A 21,722-nucleotide genomic window follows, 5' to 3' on the forward strand; every position below is an offset into this window, starting at 1 on the left:
GGGTCTTCAGGGCAGGAGGGGTTGGGCATCCCTCCTGCCTCATTCATTTGGGAGAGGGAGACGGGCGTCTGCGGCCGCTATACATATCACGGCAGGGAGATCCCTTGCCGCGATAAGTATAGCGCCCAGGTCTACTTACAATGTAGGCCAGCATTCTAAAGCCCTTAATGTGTGTTAAAGGAGTGTTAAGTTCTCACACTTCTTGATGAATCCCCCCAATTGCTCCAAAATTTAGTCCACATTATGCTTCCATGCCTATTTCCCACCCATACCAAGCCTTCTTTCCAAAAAATAATTTTTTAAAGTGTGATTAGTGTACACTAACAGCGGATTCTATATGTCACCCAAAGTTGAAGATGCAAATTTGGGTACCGATGGCAGATCTGTACGCAAATTAATTATCTAATGAAGCATTGATAGTCAATAATTGGGGTTAATTGGCAGCAATTTGAAGTTAGTTGTGCATCTGCCCTATGTACTATTCTATAAAAAGCTTCCCTAAATTTCATAGCACACAATTCCAAAGGGGCATGGGTGGAACAGGGGACATTTCCAGAAGTTAGGTATGGTGTTAAAATGTTCCCCCGTTCATTCGCAGTTCGCGGTCCCGGTCATTTGCGGTATTCTCCAACCGGGACTTCCTGTGCTAAAGTCAGGCTTCACCAATCAGGAGCTGCCTGTCAAAGCAACTCCTGTTTGGTGAAGCCTGACTTTAGTGCAGGAAGAGGTGGTCGGAGCATACTGCAAGTGATTTCCTTCACTTGCTGGCGCTCCAGCTGCCCTATCCTGCTTCTCCAGCTGCCCTCTCCTGCCTCCCCAGGCAAAAAAAACATATTCACGGTTTTTCAATATTCGCGGGGGTTCCTGGAACAGAACCCCTGCGAATATCAGGGGAGTATTGTATACTGTAGAATGCTTTCAATTGCCTGCCTGTCAAAAATTAGGCAGCAACATTAATACCAGCTTTTGGCAAGTGTAAATACTAGAGCCTATGATTTGACACAAAAAACTAGTATTCTATAAACAGGGCAGGATTAATTCATCGAGGGCCCCTAGGCACACAAGTACACTGAGCCCCTGCCCCACCCCACCCCACCCCACCCCACCATGCTCCCAGGCGGAAACAGGAAGCTGCATCAGAGGGAAGCTTTGGGCAAGCAGCACCGCTTGCACAATTACAGTTCCCGTTGCCTTTCTTACCCACGTTGCTTGCATGTCTTACTTTCTGTCAATGGGAGGGTGCGTTGCCGATCGGGGTGGGGCCCGTGTTGCTGATTGGGGGGAACCCACGTCGCCGATCGATGCTGGAGGGGCCCATCACCGTTTGGAAAAAACAATGTTGATGCCCTCCTTCATCGGGGCCCCCTGACCATTTTGGGCCCTAGGCACGTGCCTACTTGGCCTATTGGTTAATCCTGTCCTGTCTATAAAGCAGTGTATCACAAACTGTGTGCTGTGGCACACTAGTGTGCTGCAGCAGATTCCAGGTGTGCTCTGAGACGCCCAAGGAAGAGAGACGCAAGTGCTGGCTGACTGCTTACAGGACATGCCTCTCGTGGTGAGAGGCACCTCTTATAAGCAGTCAGCCGGTGCCTCTCCTTCTCTCCCTCTCCAGCATCCCTCCACTGGCGGTAATAGGAGACTCTGGGCCACAACTGGAGGACATCTTTGAATGTGCGGACGTCGTCATGATGACATCACACATGCACTTGATGTCATTGCATCGACGTCCGCGCACTTCCGAATGCCCTCCAGGCACAGCCCTGTGTTTAGTGTGCCGCAGCTTCAAAAAGTTTGCAGCACATTGCTATAAAGGTGGCTAACTTTGGGCACCGTTTACTGAATCACACCCTAAGAGCCAAACTACCAAGAAACACTTTACTTCATCTTGAAATAGACATCCCCCCGTTAATGGCAAATTAGCACTTAGGGCCTGATTTTACAAGTGGCACCTAACTTTTTGGCACCTGTCAGCTAGGTTGTCAATCAACCACTAGGTGTCACTGATTGCATCATGCTTAGTGTGCCTAGGCATGCTTAGGCGTCGCTAGGCATCTCTGTGGAAGGTGGCCTAATTTACCATTAGCTATCTCAAATGCCTAGCAACGCCTAAGCCAACCACGTGGGATCTCTTAGAGAGAGGAAGAGATAATGGTTATTTCGGATGAGCAGACTAGATGGGCCATTGACCTTTATCTGGCATCAGCAAGCAGACTGAAAACTCACCTTTTTGATATAGCTTTCGGTCCTTAACCCTAGTCCTCTGCCCTCCAACCCAGCCCGCTGATTAACCGTTCCCCTTAACTGTATCCATGACATTCCTGTTTGTTTGTCTTGGATGTTTAGACTGTAAGCTCTTTTGAGCAGGGACTGTTTTCTTATTCTTTGTGACTCTGTGCAACGCTGCATGCATCTGGTAGCGCTAATGAAATAATTAATAGTAGCACTATCATGTTTCTATGTTTCTATTTTCCACCCCTAACCACACCTACTTTTCAGGTAGGCATCACAGGGCATCTGAGTTTAGGGGCTTCTAGACATCATGGGGTATTCTGTGTGAAACCTAAATTAACCCTCTTTTATGAAGTCGCATTATCATTTTTTATCACTGGCTGTGGCGGTTAAAGTTCCGACGCTCATAGGAATTCTATGAGCATTGGAGCTTTTACCACCATGGCCGACGATAAAAAACGATAAAGCGGCTTCATATAAGGGGGGATTAATCATTAAGGCCCCCTTTTACAAAGGCGATTATTGTGGCAGACTATGACAGCCATAGGGATTCAGTGGGCATTGCCGTGCAGAAGCCGTTACTTCGCCTTTGTAAAAGGGAGGGTAAAATAATTTTTAAAATTTTTTTAATGGCATTGTCAATTATCATTCTATTTAAACCCAATTTAGTTTCATGTAGAATTAACCCCACCCCCTTTAAAAAAAACCACAAAAGTGGATTTTAGCGCCAGCCGATGCACTAAATGCTGTGCGCTGCTCTGACGCTCATTGAGTTCCATGAGCGTTGGAGCAGCGCACAGAATTCAGCATGCCGGCTGGTGCTAAAAACTGCTTGTGCGGTTTTGTGAAAAGAGGGTAAGTTAGGCATCCCTAACCCCCTCCTTTACTAACACGTAGCGCAAGTTTTAGCGCCAGCTCATAGAATTCCTACGAGCGTTGGAGCAATTACTGCCGCTGCTGGCGCTAAAACCCGCGCTACGCATTAGTAAAGGAAGGGGTAAGTGTCCTTGATTAGGGCACCATTTACAGAATCAGGCCCTTGATACAGTTTAATAGAAGGACCCCCTTCATTGGCCAAATTTCTTTGAAATTTGTAAGCCTTTTCTGTATCTCTGTTTAGGATACAAGATGTCTGGTGCAAATTTAGGGCTCCTTTTACAAAGGTGCGCTAAAATGCCGTGTGCGCTAGCTGCTACCGCCTCCTTTTAAGCAGGCGGTAATTTTTTGGCTAGCGTGTGCTAATCTTGTGCGTGCTCTAAAAACGCTAGTGCACCTTTGTAAAAGGGGCCCTTAATCTTCCTTAACCTTAATGAAAGATTCTGAGAAAAAAATTCCTACTAAATTAAAATAAATATTGTTTACTCCTGGGGCAATTCTGCACACACAAAAATAAAAAAATTCCGAAGACAATATTTTAAAATTCTGCAAAGTTCCACATTCTGTATTTGTCAAACAGTAATTAACGCTTCTAAATAGAAACATTCTTCCTGAAACTCATATAACTTTAAAGCATTTAGTTCAGATTTTCCCCAGGAGTAAATTAATAGTGTACCACAGCCAGGACTTCTGGCTTTCAGCATTTTTTTTTTTTTTTAATTTCAGCAATCCACTGAGTCCAAACAAAGCTCTGAGCTGCAGGCAGTGCCAACATCATGAACCTGTCGATACTTGTGGCCAAACAGCAGTGTTAATAGTTATTTCTACAATTGTCAGCTGCTGAAAAAAAAACAAAAATCGATGCTACCTGAAATTCATCTTGGGCTATACAGATTGCCATCTGAAGATAGATGAAATCCAGAAACTCTAACCATAAGGCAGTAGATCATTCTCCTTCTTATGTGCATACATGCACAGGGTACAATTCTATAAGTGGGTATCTGCATTTAGGCACTCTGATGCCACAAGATGAGAGTCTATTCTATAAAGGCATCTAGGTGCCCATGTTTCAATGTAGATTAGTAAAGCCCAGTATTGGCATGCTTTCCAATCTTAGACTGGCATAACTGCAGTCACATATACTGTATGCAGCAGGGATGTGCATAACTTACTATAAGTAGGAACCCCACCATACTTCACCCGTGTGTATGCTCCCCTTATTTGTGAAGCAGCAAGACACCACTGAGGTGGTTTCTGATTATACAGGTCTTGAAGCGGCCATGAATGTGAAACGCTGGCCATCTTCGATGTGAGAGACCTTTCCTAACGCAGATAAACCTTTTATTTGTTAATCTTTGGAATTTCAGTGGATTTACTTGCATTGCACAGAGCACCAATCTAATTTGCATATGAGGAGGTTTTTTTTTTTAATTTTATTTATAAAATTTTTAATATTTACCAAGCATAAACATCTTGTACAGCAAAGTGCGGTCAAAAACAAATAAACTGAGTTCCCAAACTTGAAATACACAGTTAAATTTAAATTAAAAATACATAAAGTAAATAAACTAATTTGGCCGCACACTAGTCCTCAATAATTGGGTTTTTTTTTAAAATGTCTATGAGGTTTACCCTGCTATACCCGCCCTCTGTCACTGTAGGGTAGAGGTTGGGATCGGAGGCTTTTTCCTCCTCATTTTTCATTTTAGTGGTTGCTCTTTTCCTCTGGGCACTTGTTGCACTACCCCTGTATTAGTGTTTGTGTTACACGTATGCACCTGTTTTGGTTTTGATTAGAGAATGACAAGGTGACAAAATTCATCACCGTTTCCGTCCCCGTGGATAACCGTGGGAAACCATCTCATGTCATTCCTTAGTGTCTATCTCAACCTCAATCCTTCTACAGCAGCACTCTTCAATGCAAAGCTTGAGGGTCAGTGGCTGTACCCATTCATACTCTGATTCTTTCCTCTCTCCTAAAAGAATGGCATGGAGATGGTTTCACATATAAGTGTTTCTATTTGAACTCCCTTAAGGGGCGTGTAAATGTGACTACCCAGTTATAGAATTACCCCTCACTACAGAATGACACAGGGAAAAAATTTATCACCGTTCCCACCCCGTCCCTGTGAGCTCATCCCCATCCCTGCCCCTTTCCCCGTGATCTCAGTCCCCGTCCCTTCCCCGTCCCCGCAAGCTCAGTTATTATCCCTGCCCCATCCCTGCAAGTTCAGTTCCCGCCCTGCAAACTGTCGGATCCCATCCATACAAGCCTCAAATAGTTATGATTTTATACTGAACTTATTTTATCTAATATAATAAAACGGTAGGCCGCGCATGCGCACTAAAAGAACGTGTTCCCTGATCCCGGAAACACGAGTGCGCATACACGGCCCCGACGGATTTCAAATAATAACAAAAAAAGTCGACAGAGGAGCTGCAGTGGAGGCTTTCCACTTAAAAAAAAAAAAAAACACAACCGGAGGTCGCCGCTCTCACCAGGCTCCCCCGGCGGCTTTCAACTTAAAAAAAAAAACACAACCGGAGGTCGCCGCTCTCACCCGGCGGCTTTCAACTTAAAAAAAAAAATAAACCCAACACAATCGGAGGTCGCCGCTCTCACCCGGCTCCCCCGGCGGCTTTCAACTTAAAAAAACAAAACAAAACCAACACAACCAGAGGTCGCCGCTCTCACCCGGCTCCCCCGGCGGCTTTCAACTTTTTTTAAAAAAAAACCCCAACCGGAGGTCGCCGCTCTCACCCGGCTCCCCCGGCGGCTTTCAACTTAAAAAAAAAAACACAACCGGAGGTCGCCGCTCTCACCCGGCGGCTTTCAACTTAAAAAAAAAAATAAACCCAACACAATCGGAGGTCGCCGCTCTCACCCGGCTCCCCCGGCGGCTTTCAACTTAAAAAAACAAAACAAAACCAACACAACCAGAGGTCGCCGCTCTCACCCGGCTCCCCCGGCGGCTTTCAACTTATTTTTTTTAAAAAACCCAACCGGAGGTCGCCGCTCTCACCCGGCTCCCCCGGCGGCTTTCAACTTAAAAAAAAAAAAAAAAAAACCACAACCGGAGGTCGCCGCTCTCACCCGGCTCCCCCGGCGGCTTTCAACTTAAAAAAAAAAAAAACACAACTGGAGGTCGCTGCTCTCACCCGGCTCCCACTGTGGTATAAAACAACGTTGCAAAAATTAAATAAAACTTGCGCATCTGTAGTGAAGGACTTTAAACAACTGTGCCATGTATTTTTTAAATAGCAGGCGCGTTACACGGTCGTCATAACAATGTTGCATCCGGTTAATAATAGGCGCGTTCCACATGTGAACTTTCGCATTTCAATGAGTGTCAAGTGGCGGTTTGACCTACACTAATCACTCTGTGCCTATTTCATACTTTCTACCATTTATATTCTGCCGATTTACTAAAAACAACTTACTCTGTGCCACTTCCGTTATTAAAAAAAAAAAAAGGTAGGTGATACACATCTGCACACACTGCAAATACACACACAGGAGGACAAGGGGGCCAAAGATACAGATACAGATTCAAAGAAAAAGACACCAAAACAAACACAGACAGAGAGAGCTAAAGTAACAAATACAGACAGCAGCTAAATACATAGATAGAAGGTGACAGTCAAAAAACAACAAAGAATAACAGGGGTCTAAAGAGACAGATTTAAAAAAAATTTAAAACTTTGGACAAGGAGATAGAGACAAACATAAAAAAAAACCCACAAAAGGACATACACACACTAGGACATACACACACTGAGAGAGACACACATAGCAAAGCAACAAAAAAAAACAAACCCCAATTATAAATCTACACATTTCTTCTAGCACCTGCCACTATTTGTGTGTGGCTGTTTCTTCCACCCCCAACACCTCAAAAACCTCCTCCACACACCTGAACCCCCATTTAACCTCCCATCTGACATTCCTACTGCGGTATGACAATCCCATCCAAACCTCACTTTCCGCTCGCTTAATTCCTTGCCTACACCATCACTTCTCGCATTCTAAAAAAAATACAAACTGCTGCACAGGAAAATGGACAGGGGAATAAATGCTGCTGCAGCTGCTGTGCAGAGAAGTGGGGAGGGAGGAAAATGCTGCACAGGGAAGTAGGGAGGGGGGGGAAATGCTGATGCACAAGGAAATGGAGGGGGAGGGAATGCTGATATGGCTACTGTACAGGAAAGTGCACAAGGGGAGATAAATGCTGCATAGGGGCCAGAAAGAGAGACAAATAGGGAGACAGAAATAAAAGAAGAAAGACACAAGGACAGGGAGTGAGACAGAAAGAAAGAAAGACACACATACATATATTCTAGCACCCGTTAATGTAACTGGCTTAAATACTAGTTAAAGTATAAAAAGAGACAATATTCTGTACAATTGTCATTTTATAAACACAAATAATACAGAGCAAGGATCAACAAAACCCGTCTCCCCTCCCTTTCACAAATATCCCCTATACTATTATAAAAACTGAACAAACCAAATTACTACAGAATGCTACATAGAAATATCAAGCTAACAGAATACTTCAGTCACACATGGCAGGAATAGTGTTAAGGGAAGGCAACTGCCCCCTGGTCAGAGAGAGAGCCCTAAGCCAGCTGGAAGCTAAAGAAGCACAGCCTGGGCTTTACCGTCCCCAGTTATGTCTAATACCAGCAATAGCAGGATACATATTTCAGATCTGAAATATTCTAATCACAAATTTTTTTTTTCTACCTAGTGTTGCCTAGTAATTTTATTCTTCAAATCACATTGGTCTCAGGCTTTGGTTTTGGGTTCCTTCTGTCTTCACTGTGGCGTGGCTGGCTCCTGAAGGTAAAATAGGCGTAAGAGGAGCTGGAGAGTAGATGCCGAGTCTGACACGGGCACAATTTTTTTACCACAGGAACAAGACTTTTCACCGCTCCCACATGGCGGTGAAAGGTCTTGTCCCCATTCCTGCAGTAAACCAGTTGCAAATGTCTCCATTCCTGCAGATTTACTGCGGTGACCATGGTTTACCGCGGTAAATAGTTTCCATGTCATTCTCTACCCCTCACCTCTGCAGCTCCTACCCCTCATCCTCCTACACGCGCTCCTCCTGCATCTCATCCCCTTCAGCATTCTCTATCTCACTCCATCTCTCCCACACACACACACCCTTACTTTTTACCCTCTCAATTCTTCTTTGCCCCCTCACCAGCCATATGCCCCCATTATCCAGTTTCCCCTACATCCTCCCCTCCCACAAATATTCTCTATCACAGCTCATTTCTTCTCTTGCACATGTCCTTGAACCCTGTTGTTCTCAGCGGTTCCCCCACCCCTTATCCTGTTTCCTCCATTTCACCTCCTCCCCTGCACGTGTCCCTTTATCTCTGGAGTCCTCAGCACTTCCCACCCTCCCCCTCCCCCTCTCCTATTTTCCGCCAGTTCAACTCTTCTCCTGTTCATACGTATCCCCTTATCCCAGTGCCATTAGCACTTCACACATATGTGTGCACATACTTTTCCTGCATGTCCTTTTATTCCCTGCTATCCTTAGCTCTTCCCACCCAATTCCCTACTCCTGTCTCTGCTGGTCATTCATTACCACACACGCGCGCACACTTCTCCTGCAAGCCCCTTTATTCTCTGCTATCAGCTCCCTCTTCCCCCATTCCCTACTCCTGTCTCCTCCTTTACCTTCTGGTGTCATTAGCTCTTTTCCTTCCCCCTTCCCCATGCCCCCTACCATTTTTTTCTTTCATAAACCCCTCTTTCAGCTTCTTTCTCCAAGCTCCATCTCTCCAGTCTGCCTCCCAACAGTGTCTTTGCATCTTTGCAGCAAGGCACTAAAGTATGAAGACCTCAATGAAACTCTGTTGGGGCTTTCTGTACCACACAGCTCTGCCAACCTGTGATCAGTTCAGTACTCGGAGTTCTGTGCTGATCTGAAGTCTGGGAGAACAGCACAGGGCTTCTACACCGTTGACAGCAGAGTCATCATTTATATGTACAGTTTGTTGTTTTTTTTTTTAAATATGTCTTTTTGTATTAATAATTGGGAGGAGGGGGGAGAAAATAATTGTTTTATATATTAATTGTATATTTAATAGTGCGTTTTATACAGTGTTTATGTTCAATTAATTGTATTGCACTGTCAAGGTTTGAAAATCAATAAAGATTTATAATAAAAAAAATAAAATAAAATAAAGTGCATGCATGCACACATCATGTATGCACTAATATTTACTCCAATTCCATGGTGTCAATCTAGCTGCAGTTTCAAGTAGTTTTCCTTAACCCCAGATCTCTAAATGGTGCACAAATTTAAGTATGCAAAATTGTACACTATTCTGAGATGCATGAGCAACTAGACTGGCTAACATGCCAATTAGTGTCAATAATTGAGTTCTAACAATCAATTGGCAATTGGTAAGCTGCTTGAGTTGTCACGATTGCAACACAAATTTGGTCTTAACAAATCACAAAATTTTAGATGGTTGCCCTTGAAGCAGGCCATTCAGGAGGGGCTCCCTGAATGGAAAAATCTAACTAATCAGCATAGTTTGCCGGCCTTATGTTTTCAGGTGGACTTCCTGGGACACCAGGCCGCTCAGTGGTACAAATTAATATCTGGATTTTTGAATAAGAAACCAAAGACTGGTCTGCGTGACATTTGGAGCATTGAAATAAAACATCAAATTACTGCGTCTCAATGGCCACGAATTTGGGCTTGGAGGATGAGATGTATGGTGTCGGCATCTATGAGACAAACTTGGGGTTTTTTTTTGTTACATAGAGCATTTTGGACTCCAGTTCGTTTACAGAAATTAGACAGCTCTAAGTCTAATAGATGCTGGCACTGTCATCTCGAAGCTGGGACATTAGATCATTTAATATTCTATTGTCCATTGATACTTAGTTTTTGGAAACCCATTTGGGGTCAAGTAAATAATCTACTGGAAAATCTGGTGGCATTATCATAGACATTGTGTTATTTGGTACTTCCATGAGAGCTAAGAGTCAAATCTCTTCTAATAATAACAAACTTTTGCTCATCATGACAGGGGTTGCCATACAGCAAATTATGAAAAACTTGAAAAATTGGGATCGGCTGAATTATAATTTTTGGTGGAATTTGTTATGCCAAATCTTTAAAATGGAATGGGTAATAGCCATACAGCAGAGGTATTTGGGAGCCATTAACAAAATATTGTACAGAATGAATATTACTTTTTTTTTCCTTCGTTCATACACGTCTAGGGTGGGGAGGGAATACTTTAAGATTTCTTATGCTTAAGTATAATTGTTAGGTATAAGGGGAGGGAGGGATATTTGATGTGAGTTAACTTTGATGGTATATTAAGTGATGTTAAAGTATAAAATGATTGTATATTATGTTACACTTATTGAAAGTTTTAAAAATGAAAAAAGACATAAAAAAACCCAAAAAACAATCAATTGGCAACAATTTGGATTTGCGCACACATCTTGCTAAGTACTATTCTACGAAGGTACAGTAATTTGAAAAATTTGGTAAAAGCAAGTTAAACAATGAAGTCTCTATCAAGAGCTAGTCCAGTGAGTTTCCAGTTTTTTCATATTATAAGAAAAATAGCTTATGAGAAAACTAGAAACTCACTGGACTAAGGGGTCCTTTTATCAAGCCGCGCTAGCGGGGTTAGCGCGTCGGACATTTCATCATGCGCTAACCCCCGTGGCAAGCAAAAAAATTAACACTTGGTCAATGGAGGCATTAGCGACTAGTGCGGCAGGTGGTTTAACACGCGGTATTCCGCGCATTATACCCCTACCGTGCCTTGATAAAAGGACCCCTAAATGTATAGCCCTTGATGGAGACTACATTGTTTAACTTGTTTTTTCACCAGACTTTTCAAACCACCCTTGTAGAATGGCACGAGTGAATCCAAATTTAATTGATTGATAGAACTCAATTATTGGCACTAATTGGCTTATTAATCAATTTAATTGCACACGCATATCAAAATAGTGTGCAATTTTGCATACTTAAATTTGTGCACCTTTTATGGAATCTGGGGTTAGGGAAAACTGGTTGAATGGAAAATTAGGTGGATTGTAGCGGTTTTCCAAGTCTTGCCACATCTCCGGACGGTTCAGCCAACATGCTTTCTTTGGGATGTCATCTGTTGCTTCCCAGTAGTCACGAACTTTGTAGAAGGTGTCACTCAAAATTCTCAACTACTCCCTTCAGTTCTTACCGCCGTGGCTGGCATTAAAAATGCTAAGGCGGCTTTGTAAAGGAGGGGGCTAGTGATGCCTAACTTACCTCCCCTTTTACAAAACCACAAAAGCGGTTTTTAGTGCTGGCTGGCACGTTGAATGCTGTGCACTGCTCTGACGCTCATGGAGCTCTAAGAGCGTTGGAGCGGCGCACAGCATTTAATGCGCCAGCTGGCACTAAAAACCGCTTTTGCAGTTTTGTATAAGGGGGGGGGTTAATTCTACATGAAACTAAATTATTTTTAATTGGTTTAAATAGCATGATAATTGACAGTGTACAAAAATGCACAACGATGATAGAGGAGAACAGCTCCTCCTTCAGTTAGTACCAAAGCAATCAAACTCCACTCGTATAAAGATCTGTGAGCAAAACTTACGGCACATAATTCAACAGGGGGCATGGCCATGGGAGAGGCTTGTGCAGATCAGGGACATTCACTAAACATGCGCATAGTATTACTGAATAGTGGGGAACCGCTCCACAATTTAAACAAGGTTTCAGTTAGTATAAATCCTTCGGTGTCCAGTGAAAAGCGCGCGAGACAATCGCGCAAGGATAAACCCACCCAGACAATCATGCGCAGGTTGTCAGCATGCTGGATTTCAACACTATTTTAAAGTGCTCCGAGGGAGTGTGGGATGGAACCTCCCACTTTAGGTAGAAATGTTGCCGCTCCTGTTGGGAGGTGGGGAGGAACTCCCCCCATTACAGAGGAAACAGTAATTTTTCCCTAAAAAACAGGGGAAAAGGATGTTTTCTCTCGCCCTATACCCCCCCAACGGGAGCGCCAACATTTCTAACTAAAGTGTGTGGGGGGGTTCCCCACACACCCTCACAGCACTTTAAAATAGTGTTGAAAACCAGCATGCTGATGTCCTGCGTGCTATTGTCTGGGCGGGTTTGTCTGCGCGCGATTGTCTCACGCAGTTTTGTCTATGAGCCAATCCTTGCACCCAAAGCTTGGCGCAGAAATTGGCTCTAAGCTCTATTCTATAAACAGAGTGTAATTCAGAGTGCTGTTTACAAAAAGATTTGCTGTGTGGATTTTTTTTCAGCACCATTTATTGAATCTAGTGCTTAGTATTTTATAAAGGCCTAGAGGCCTATATGTCTTTATAAAATAGATGCCTTTTCTCTATTTAGGCAATCTGTTATAAAATTGTTCAACATAAGTTTGATATTTAAAAAGTCCTTATGTTTTAAATTGTGGTACTGACTGGATAAAAGCCTTTTTTTAAAGAAATATGTCAGAAGATATATAAATTCTGGCTGTATAATTCTATAATGGCCAAAAATGTGAGTGTATGAAAAGGGAAGGTATTTGGGGCCAGCCAGATGCAAGACTAAAATTTATCCATTCAGAAGGATATTCACCTGCTGAGTAGATTACTTTGTGTGGCAGGCCTGGAGAAATAACTAGCCTATTCTCCATTTAGGTCTGCCTAAATTTACTGCTCCAATTAGCCATAAACATCGGAAAGACACTTCTATCGTTGATTATAATATGTGGTGGAACTCTATTTGCACTACCGCCAAATTTGAAAGAGCTACAGCTATTAAACACAGATTATTACACTCCTTTGAGTGCACCTGGAAATCACTGCTGGAAGTATCTTGGTTACCTTATTGACCTGTATTATTATTAATTTTTTTTAATATGTACCTGTTACTGTATCATGGTTATCAGTTATCTATTTGACCATACTTTCCCGCTTTTTCTAATGCATATGATGTTCTATTGTCTGTTTTGTTCTTATATATGAAAACAATACAACTTATTGAACTTAAAAAACAAAAAAGGTTAGGTCTGAATAGTCAGCCACCCATCTTAAATGCACATACAGAAGACTATGCAGACTATACAGTTATACACTGTGGCCTGCCCTCTCTGACAACTTCCTGTTTCTGCTGGGACTGGCAGCAGAGTAGTTCTGTGAATCACTGCTGCCACCCAGCAACTTTTACAACAAATTAAAGGTAGACATGGGAGGGATGGGAAAAATGCCGATTGGGGGGGGAGAAGGGTGAAAGGAATTGATGCCAAGAAGGGGTGTGGCAGAGAGAGCAAACCAGTAGGTAGGCTGTCCAAAAGCAAGAAGCTACTCCCTCATGAGTGCTGCCTAAGAATGCCACCTCAGTTGGCCTCATTACAGGGTCACCCCTAGCAAGAGGTGATAAGGGTATGGATGAGGGTCTTAGTGGTATACTCAGAAAGGAAGGGTTGGATTTTACCAAAACAACAGGTTTTGGAGGTCTTTTGGATTTGTGAAGAGAAGGAGAGAGTTGAGGCAAAGTTTATCTCAAGGTTACAAGCCAATGAGACAGGGATGATGAGGACTTTGTCCACAGAAATAGGGAACAGGAGAAGAGGAGAGGCAGGTTTAGGAGGAAAATAAAAACAAGAGAGAAAAGACACTGATATGGTTCTTCAAACTTGTGGCAGAGAAAATAAAGGCAAATGAACTGGTGTTCATGAAATATAAAAATACTCAAGAGAAGCACAGAAAGAATACCAGATGAAAATGCCAAGAGAGAGATAAAAATAAAAAAGGGAGACAAAAATGTTTTCAGGTATATTAGTGAAAGAAGACAAAAAATGGAATTGTTTAGACTGAAAGAAGCTATGATAAGGAAAAAGCAAATGTGCTAAATGAATACTTCTGTTCTGTATTCACAGAATAAAATCCTGGAGAAGGACCACGATTGGCTGGCAAAATTACAAGTGAGAATAGAATGGATACTGTGCCATTCATGGAAGAAAGTGTTTATGAACAACTGGAAAAATTGAGGATGAACAAATCCGTCAGACCAGACGGGATCCATCCCAGGATATTGAGGGAGCTCAGAGAGGTTCTGGTAGATTCACTTAAAGATTTGTTCAATAACTTTGTGGTATTGGAAGACAGTAGATGTGGTTCCTGTTCACAAAGATGGTCACAGAGATGACGTGGGAAACTACGAACTGGTAAGCCTCACTTTGGTTATTGGAAAAATAATGGAAGCTTTGTTGAAGGAGAAGTTTGTAAAATTTCTAGAATCTAATGGGTTACAAGAGGCTTTACTAATGATAAATCGTGTCAAATGAATCTGATTAAGAAAGTATGCTAGATATAATTTACTTAGATTTCAGCAAAGCCTTTGACATGGTTCTTCAAAGGATGCTTTCTAACAACTTGACTGGCTGAAGTTAGGATTAGAAACTGGTTGAAGGACAGACATCACAGGATAGTGATTAATGGAATTTGCATGGAGGAAGGAAAGGTGAGTAGTGGAATGCCTCAAGAATTGGTGCTGAGGCCAATTCTGTTCAATATCCAAAGGGTTAGAACATAAGTTCAAGATTTGTAACAGAATGGACACCCCGGAGGGCGTGAAAAACATGAAAAAGAATTTGCAAAATTTGGAAGAAAAGCCTAATGTCTGGCAACTAAAATTCAATACAAAGAAGTGCAGAGTGATGCATTTGAGGAGCAGAAGTCCAAGGGAGATGTATGTGCTGGGAGGCAAGAGGTTGATATGCACAGATGGGGGACCTTGGCGTGATAGTGTCTAAGGATCTGGTGGTGACAAAATAATGTGACAAGGCAGTGGCTGTAGCCAGAAGAATGCTAGGCTATATAGACAGATGTGTAACCAGCAGAAGAACGGAGGTGTTGATGCCTCTGTACAAGTCATTGGTGAGCAGTGGGATAGTAAGGGGCAGGGGATGGTCCACCCAAGGTGCCGTCTTGGTGAGGGTGCAGGCACCCTGCCTACTTTCTGCCCCCTTCCCCTCAGCTCCTTCCCCGTCCCCCCAGTGCCATGTGTGCACGCCGTTTAACTCCCTCCCCCATATATCTGGCTCGAAGAGCAACCCCAAACCTACTGTCACACCTGCATTGGCTTTTCTTCAGACACGACAGCTGGCGCGACAGCAGCTTGGGAATTGTTACTCATGCCAGAAAATGTTACAGAGGTTCGGGGAAAGGGAAGTGGCACACGTATGACATGAGGGGGCAGGGAAGGAATGTGTGGAGGTGGGGGGTGGAGGAGAAGGTTGGGATGGGCGCCATCGTCCCGGGCACCTCTCACCATCACTATGCCACTGTTGGTGAGGCCCCATTTGGAGTATTGTGTTCTGTTTTGGAGGCCATATCTGGTCAAGGATATAAGAAGACTTGAAGTGGCCTAGAGCAGAGGTAGGCAATTCCGGTCCTCGAAAGCCAGACCCAAATCAGGTTTTCATTATATTCACAATGAATATGTATGAGGTGGATATGCATGCACTGCCTACTTGAGATACAAATCTATCTCATCCATATTTATTGTGGATATCCTGAAAACCTGTCCTGGCTCCGGCTCTCGAGGACCGGAATTGCTTACCCCTGGTCTAGAGGAAAGCATTCAAAATTATAATGGTTTTGTGCCAAAAGAAGTATGAGAAGAGACTGGAAGACCTCAACATGTGCACTTTGGAGGTTAGGAGGGACGGGTTGATTTGGTACAGACATTTAAATATTTGAAAGGTATTAATATAGGACCAAATATTTTCCAGAGAAGGGAAATTAGTAAAACTAGAGGACATAAATTGAGGTTGAAGAGTAATGTTTGAAAATTCTTATTCACGGAGAGGGTGGTGGATGCCTGAAATGCTCTCCCAAAGAAAGTAGGGTAGAGGAAAGTGGTGACGGAATTCAAAAAAGCATGAAAAAAGTCATTTTCAGTTAATCATGAAATTGTATGCATGTAATTCCAGGGCAGACTGGATGGACCATTCAGGTCTTTATCTGCTATCATTTACTATGTTACATGCAGCACCAGGTAAATCCGCAGTAAAATTCAGAAAACCCATGAAAGGCAGATGCCAATTAATCAAGCCAGCACGCGAAGTCAGAAATTACTGTGGATTATCCAGTCTGATGGAATTAAGTGAATCTGTTCAGGAGTTTAATCAACTTTTCCCCACTGTGATGTTATCAGAGGAGGACAGTCAACAGTGTAATTATTCATAGTTTATCCCCACTGAGTTACCATTGTGCAAGGCAATGCGGCAATGCAATCACATCGCTGTTTCTTCTCACTGTGATAACATAAGGGTAAATATCCTAAAGGGAGATCATTTCAAAAATGTACTCTTAAGTTAAAAAAATAAATGGCTGACACTGCACAGTCTAAGACTAGAAATATAGAAAAATATTGAGCAGCAGTGTCATAGCATCTCATACAGTACTACAATTTTGACACAGCAGCTTATTGCTCTGTAAAAATATCATACAGCATTCTAAGCAAGCAACATCCCTCTGGCACAGTGCAGAAACTAGTGGTTTCCAGCTATGTGCTATAGATTTGCACATGGACAAAATGGGTTTTAAAACTAAAGAGAAAAAAGATATCCTATTTATTGTTTGCATATTATTTTATTGCGTACATTCAGGTTCAGCAGGAACTTGTCTAATCTTGTCTTGAATCCCTGACGGGTGCTTTCCCCTATAACACCCTCCAGAAGAGCGTTCCAGATTTCTACCACTCTCTGGGTGAAGAAGAACTTCCTTACATTTGTACGGAATCTATCCTCTTTTAACTTCAGAGAGTGCCCTCTCGTTCTCTCCACCTTGGAGAGGGTGAACAATCTATCTTTCTCTACTAAGTCTATTCCCTTCATTATCTTGAATGTTTCGATCATTTCCCCTCTCAGTCTCCTCTTTTCAAGGGAGAAGAAGCCCAGTTTCTCTAGCCTATCACTGTATGGCAACTCCTCCAGTCCCTTAACCATTTTTGTCGCTCTTCTCTGGACCCAAAATTGGTTAAGGGACTGGAGGAGTTGCCGTATAAGAAGAGATTAGAGAAACTGGGCCTCTTCTCCATTGAAAAGAGGAGACTGAGAGGGGACATGATCGAAACGTTCAAGATAATGAAGGGAATAGACTTAGTAGAATGAAGACTTCTGGGGCACACTTAAAGCAGCACGCTCACTCGTTGCCGCTGTCTGAAGATTTAAAATGAGAGTGGCCAGGGAGGAGGTGGGTGGGGTAGGTGAGAAAGCCATATCTTCTGACCGACCGTTAATTTGGAGGGGGCTATGCTCCCTGTGGCCATCCCCATTCCAATGCCCATGGTTACAGAGAGCCTACCCTTGCTGTGCTCTAACCCATAACTGGGAGGCAGATCTCCCCGCTGTGGCCTCTACACGTCATGATACCCTCTGTGCCTGTCACAGTGTGGAAATGCAAATAAGTGCCAATTAACCCCAGTTGACTCCAATTATGACTTATTAATGGTAAACTAGTGTCTTATTTAACAATTAAGGGCCAGATTCACAAAGCAAACCAATCGCATACCGATCGGTTTGCGACCCCTTTACTATAAAATTTCCCTCCGGCCTGATTCACTTACCTCTCCTGCAATCTGCTTGGAATCCATGCATGCAAATGAGGTGAAATGCATGCAAAGTAGGCTGGGCCACGATTCACAGCACCAAATTTCAGATCCGACTGGGCTGGCCGATCACCTGAAGAAGCGACTGCTGGGGACCAGTCGAAAATGTCTTTCCGACTGGAAACCCTGCTCTCTGTATGCCCCGCTCTCTTCTCCTACCCGCTGTGCCCCATGCTCGTCTCCTGCCTGCCGCCCCGATGAAAAAAGCAAAAAATTAAAAAGTCTTTATTTGTATTGTATATTAGAATATATTATGATATTATTATATGCAGGAAAATGAAATTATTGAATGATATTTATGTTATCTGTATAGATAATAGTAGAATATGTGGAATATCTTTTGTTCTTTCATTTGTATGACACTGTTTTTGATTAAAAATCAATAAAGAATTAAAAAAAAAAAAGTCGCGTCCCCAAAAACCTCCTGCAGCCCCGACTCTCCCAGACTCTCCCACTGCCCCGAACACCTGCCTGCCCCGAAAATGGCCAGCCCCAATCGCCTGTCATGACTCCCACCCTTCCCCGCAGTGCAAGCCCGGGTTAAAACCAAGGGCTTCTAACGTTAAAAAAAGAAAAAAAAAAAAATCTAAGTCGGGCCCGGAGGTCTAGCGCATGCACAGACCATCTACAGATGGTCTGCGCATGCGCGAGGATTGCTTAACAGGGATCCATGCCTGCAGATGGGGGAGTTCCTCCAATCACCCCCGTCTGTATATTTACTTGTTGGGAATTGGGCAGGTTAGTGAATCTGGCCCTAAGTTATACACTAAACTATTATTATTCTATAAGCTGTGCATGTTAACTTGTGAGCCAAGAATAAAAAATGTATGTGCAAAATTATAGAATTAGGGAGTAAGGCCCAGATTCACTAACCTCCTTTGCGATCCATTTCTGGGTGACTGATCCACAAAGCGTCCTCATGCACATGGAGGCGATCGGAGGCACGCCCCACAGTGACTGCATGGATCGCTGCAGAGCGATCCTGACGCATGCGCAGAACATTTTCTTTGCCTGAAGATGGTCTGTGCATGTGCTTGCTCTCCTGACTTCCCATCTCACCAGCTCCAGAGACTGAGCCCCATCCCGCAGTTTCCCGGACCCCACCACCGCCTTCCGTTTTTCCTGTCTTTTAAATTCAATTGTTTGCCTAAAAATGCAGACCACAAGGCCAGAAATCTGGGCTTGAAGAGACTTTTTTTTTGCTTGCTCACCGTGAATTGAATCTGTAACTACCTTTTTTTATCTGGGTCAGGAAAAGAAAAAAGGCCTGTGTTTTCTCGCAAGAATGTACAAGCTTCCTCAAAGTAGTGGAGCTTTCTCCCAAAGTCGAGGCAGGATACGCTGCAGGGAAGGGTTACTCGCGAGCCCATGGTTTTAACCCGCGGTTTTAAAGCGGGACTGCACTACGGCATGATCCAGTCTGGAACAGAACACGCTGTAATGCAGCTCCACTTTAAACCCGTGGGCTAAAACCAAAGGCTTGCACTGCAGGGAAGGGGGCAGAGAGCAGGCAAGTCGGGGTAGCAGGGAGCAGGAGAGTGGAACAGTTGTCACGTATGCTGGCAGGACACCATTGCTTTGGAAACTATTGTAGAGTCGGGGCTGGAGAGTCAGCAAGGATGCGAGCAACTGGTCCTCAGCAGTCACTTTTTTGGGATCGGCCAGACCAATCGGTGTTCCTTCGTGAGTTTAGTGAATCGCGTCCTTCCTACTTTGCATACCGTTTCCCCTCATTTGCATGTGTGGATCGGATCAGATCAGATGATGATCGGTCACGAGGTTAGTGAATCGGGTCGGAGGAAAATCGGGTCGGTACACAATCGCAAACACGATTGGTGAGCTTAATGAATCTAGCCCAAAGTGTGTTACAGTACTTATGCAAATTATATTGGGCATCGTCTGTTCTTTTTTAAATTCTTTTTACCTTCCATGTCTTTTCTTCAGGTCTTCTCCCCCTTTTAATCTAGTATCCTGACAAATAGAATCCAAATAGGCACTAGCTACATTACCATGACCCTTCTCTGCAACACTACAGTATTTAGTTTACCTCATTCGCTGGAAACCTAATGTGAGAATGAAACAATAGAAGAAAATAAAAGGTGCCTGAACAGAAGTACATCTCACCAAAACTCCCTTCTAATGTATGGTGAGCCCTCCAAAACTCCCCCCAAAACCTACTGTACTCATCTCTCTACCATCCCAATAGCCCTTATGGCTGCAGGTGGTTTTGTTGGATTTGTTGGGCTTACAATTTCTACCATAAATGTAGTGGTTAGAGTGGCTTATGGGTCTGGGTCCTCCTCTCTATGGCTCTCTAGCCTCCACACCAGGCTATTTAAGACACCTGTGTGATTCTCTACTAAGATTTCCCATACCAGATACTACTGTTCTAGAGACTTTCATTCAGATTTTAGGGGGGTGGGAAAGGGCTAGTGATCACTGGGGTGTGTGGGGTGGATCATTACTTAATCTCTCCAGTGTTTATTTAGTCATTTTGGGTACCATTCTGGCACTTAGACGCTTCTAGAATAGTGTTGGCTACAGATGTCTAAGTTCTGTCCTGGATATCCTGGAAAAGGTTTGATTGTAAACACACACCCAGTGGCGTACCAAGGGGAGGGGGCGAGGGGGCGGTCCATCCTGGGTGCACGCTTCAAGTAGGTGCACAGCTGATGGGTCCGGAACCTCCCACACTGCTCAAAACGGCACCTCAGCACGGCTGCTGTACTTATTCCAGAGCAGAGTCGGCAGCCGCGCTGAAGTGCAGGAAGGTCCCGCGATGACTACTTCTGCTGCCTCTGCTCCGGAAGAGGTAAGTGACGTTGGGGAGGGGGGGTGGACCAGCAGCTGCAGTCATCGCGGGACCTTGCCACAACTCCCTGCATCTGCCAGCCCAGCCCCCTTCTGATGTCACTAACGTCTTCAGGAGTAGAGGCAGCAGAAGTAGTCATCGCGGGATCTTGCTGATTTGGATAGAGAAATAAAGGAGCATAGCAGGGTAATGGAAGGAGATAAAGGGGGTCAGGGAGGTATTGGGAAGGGTGGTATTGGTGAAGGGAGAGAAAGGAGGGTCAGCATGGTTTGGAAGCATGGTGAAGGGTAAGAAAGGGGTTCAGGGTGGTATGGAAGCATGGTGGAGGGAGAGAAAGGGAGCAGATGCTGATGGAATTGCAGGGAAAGGGGAAAGAGACATAAGGGGGAAGGATACTGCATGGAATTGGGTTGGAGGGAGAGAAAGGGGGCAGATGCTGATAGAAGTGGGGGGAAGGTAGAGGAGAGGGAAGGTAGAGGGAAGGAGAGGAGAGAGATGCCAGACCATTGGAGGAGGGAAGGGAAGAAGATGGATGCCAGACCAATGGGGGTAAAGGAAGAGATGGAAGGGGGAGGCATAAAGTTTCTAGAAGGGGAATAGAAGGAGAGAAGATGCCATATAGAAGGGGCAAAGAGAGGGCAGACAGTGGATGAAAGGAAGAGAGTGACAAGAAGATGAGTAAAGCAGAAACCAGAGAAGACAAGGTAGAAAAAAATTATATTTTTATTTTTTACTTTAGGGGAGATGCATCGTTATTTCTGTGATGTTGCATTGTATGCAGAGTCCAATTTCTTGGTGCTTCAGTTTAACCTTTGTCTACGTATTTTTATTCTATCTCCCCATTTACAAAACTGTAGAGCGTTTTTTAGCATTGGCATCTGAGCTGTTACCACTATGGCTAAAAACCACACTACAGTTTTTTAAAAGGGGGAGGGGTTAGTTTGTGATTACATACTAGGCGAAGGTGTTTTCTGTGTTCTGTGTGTTTGAAAAGACATGGTTTTCTGTTAGGATTGACTGTGTAGGATTGATCTGTACTAGTCTGGCTTGTTTAATTTTACAATGGGTGTATTGATGTACTGCTCTTTGCAATATGTAAGATGCTGCCTTTTCTAGGTACACTCTTGTGT

The sequence above is a fragment of the Geotrypetes seraphini genome, chromosome 2, assembly GCF_902459505.1.
Source record: "Geotrypetes seraphini chromosome 2, aGeoSer1.1, whole genome shotgun sequence".
NCBI lineage: Eukaryota > Metazoa > Chordata > Amphibia > Gymnophiona > Dermophiidae > Geotrypetes > Geotrypetes seraphini.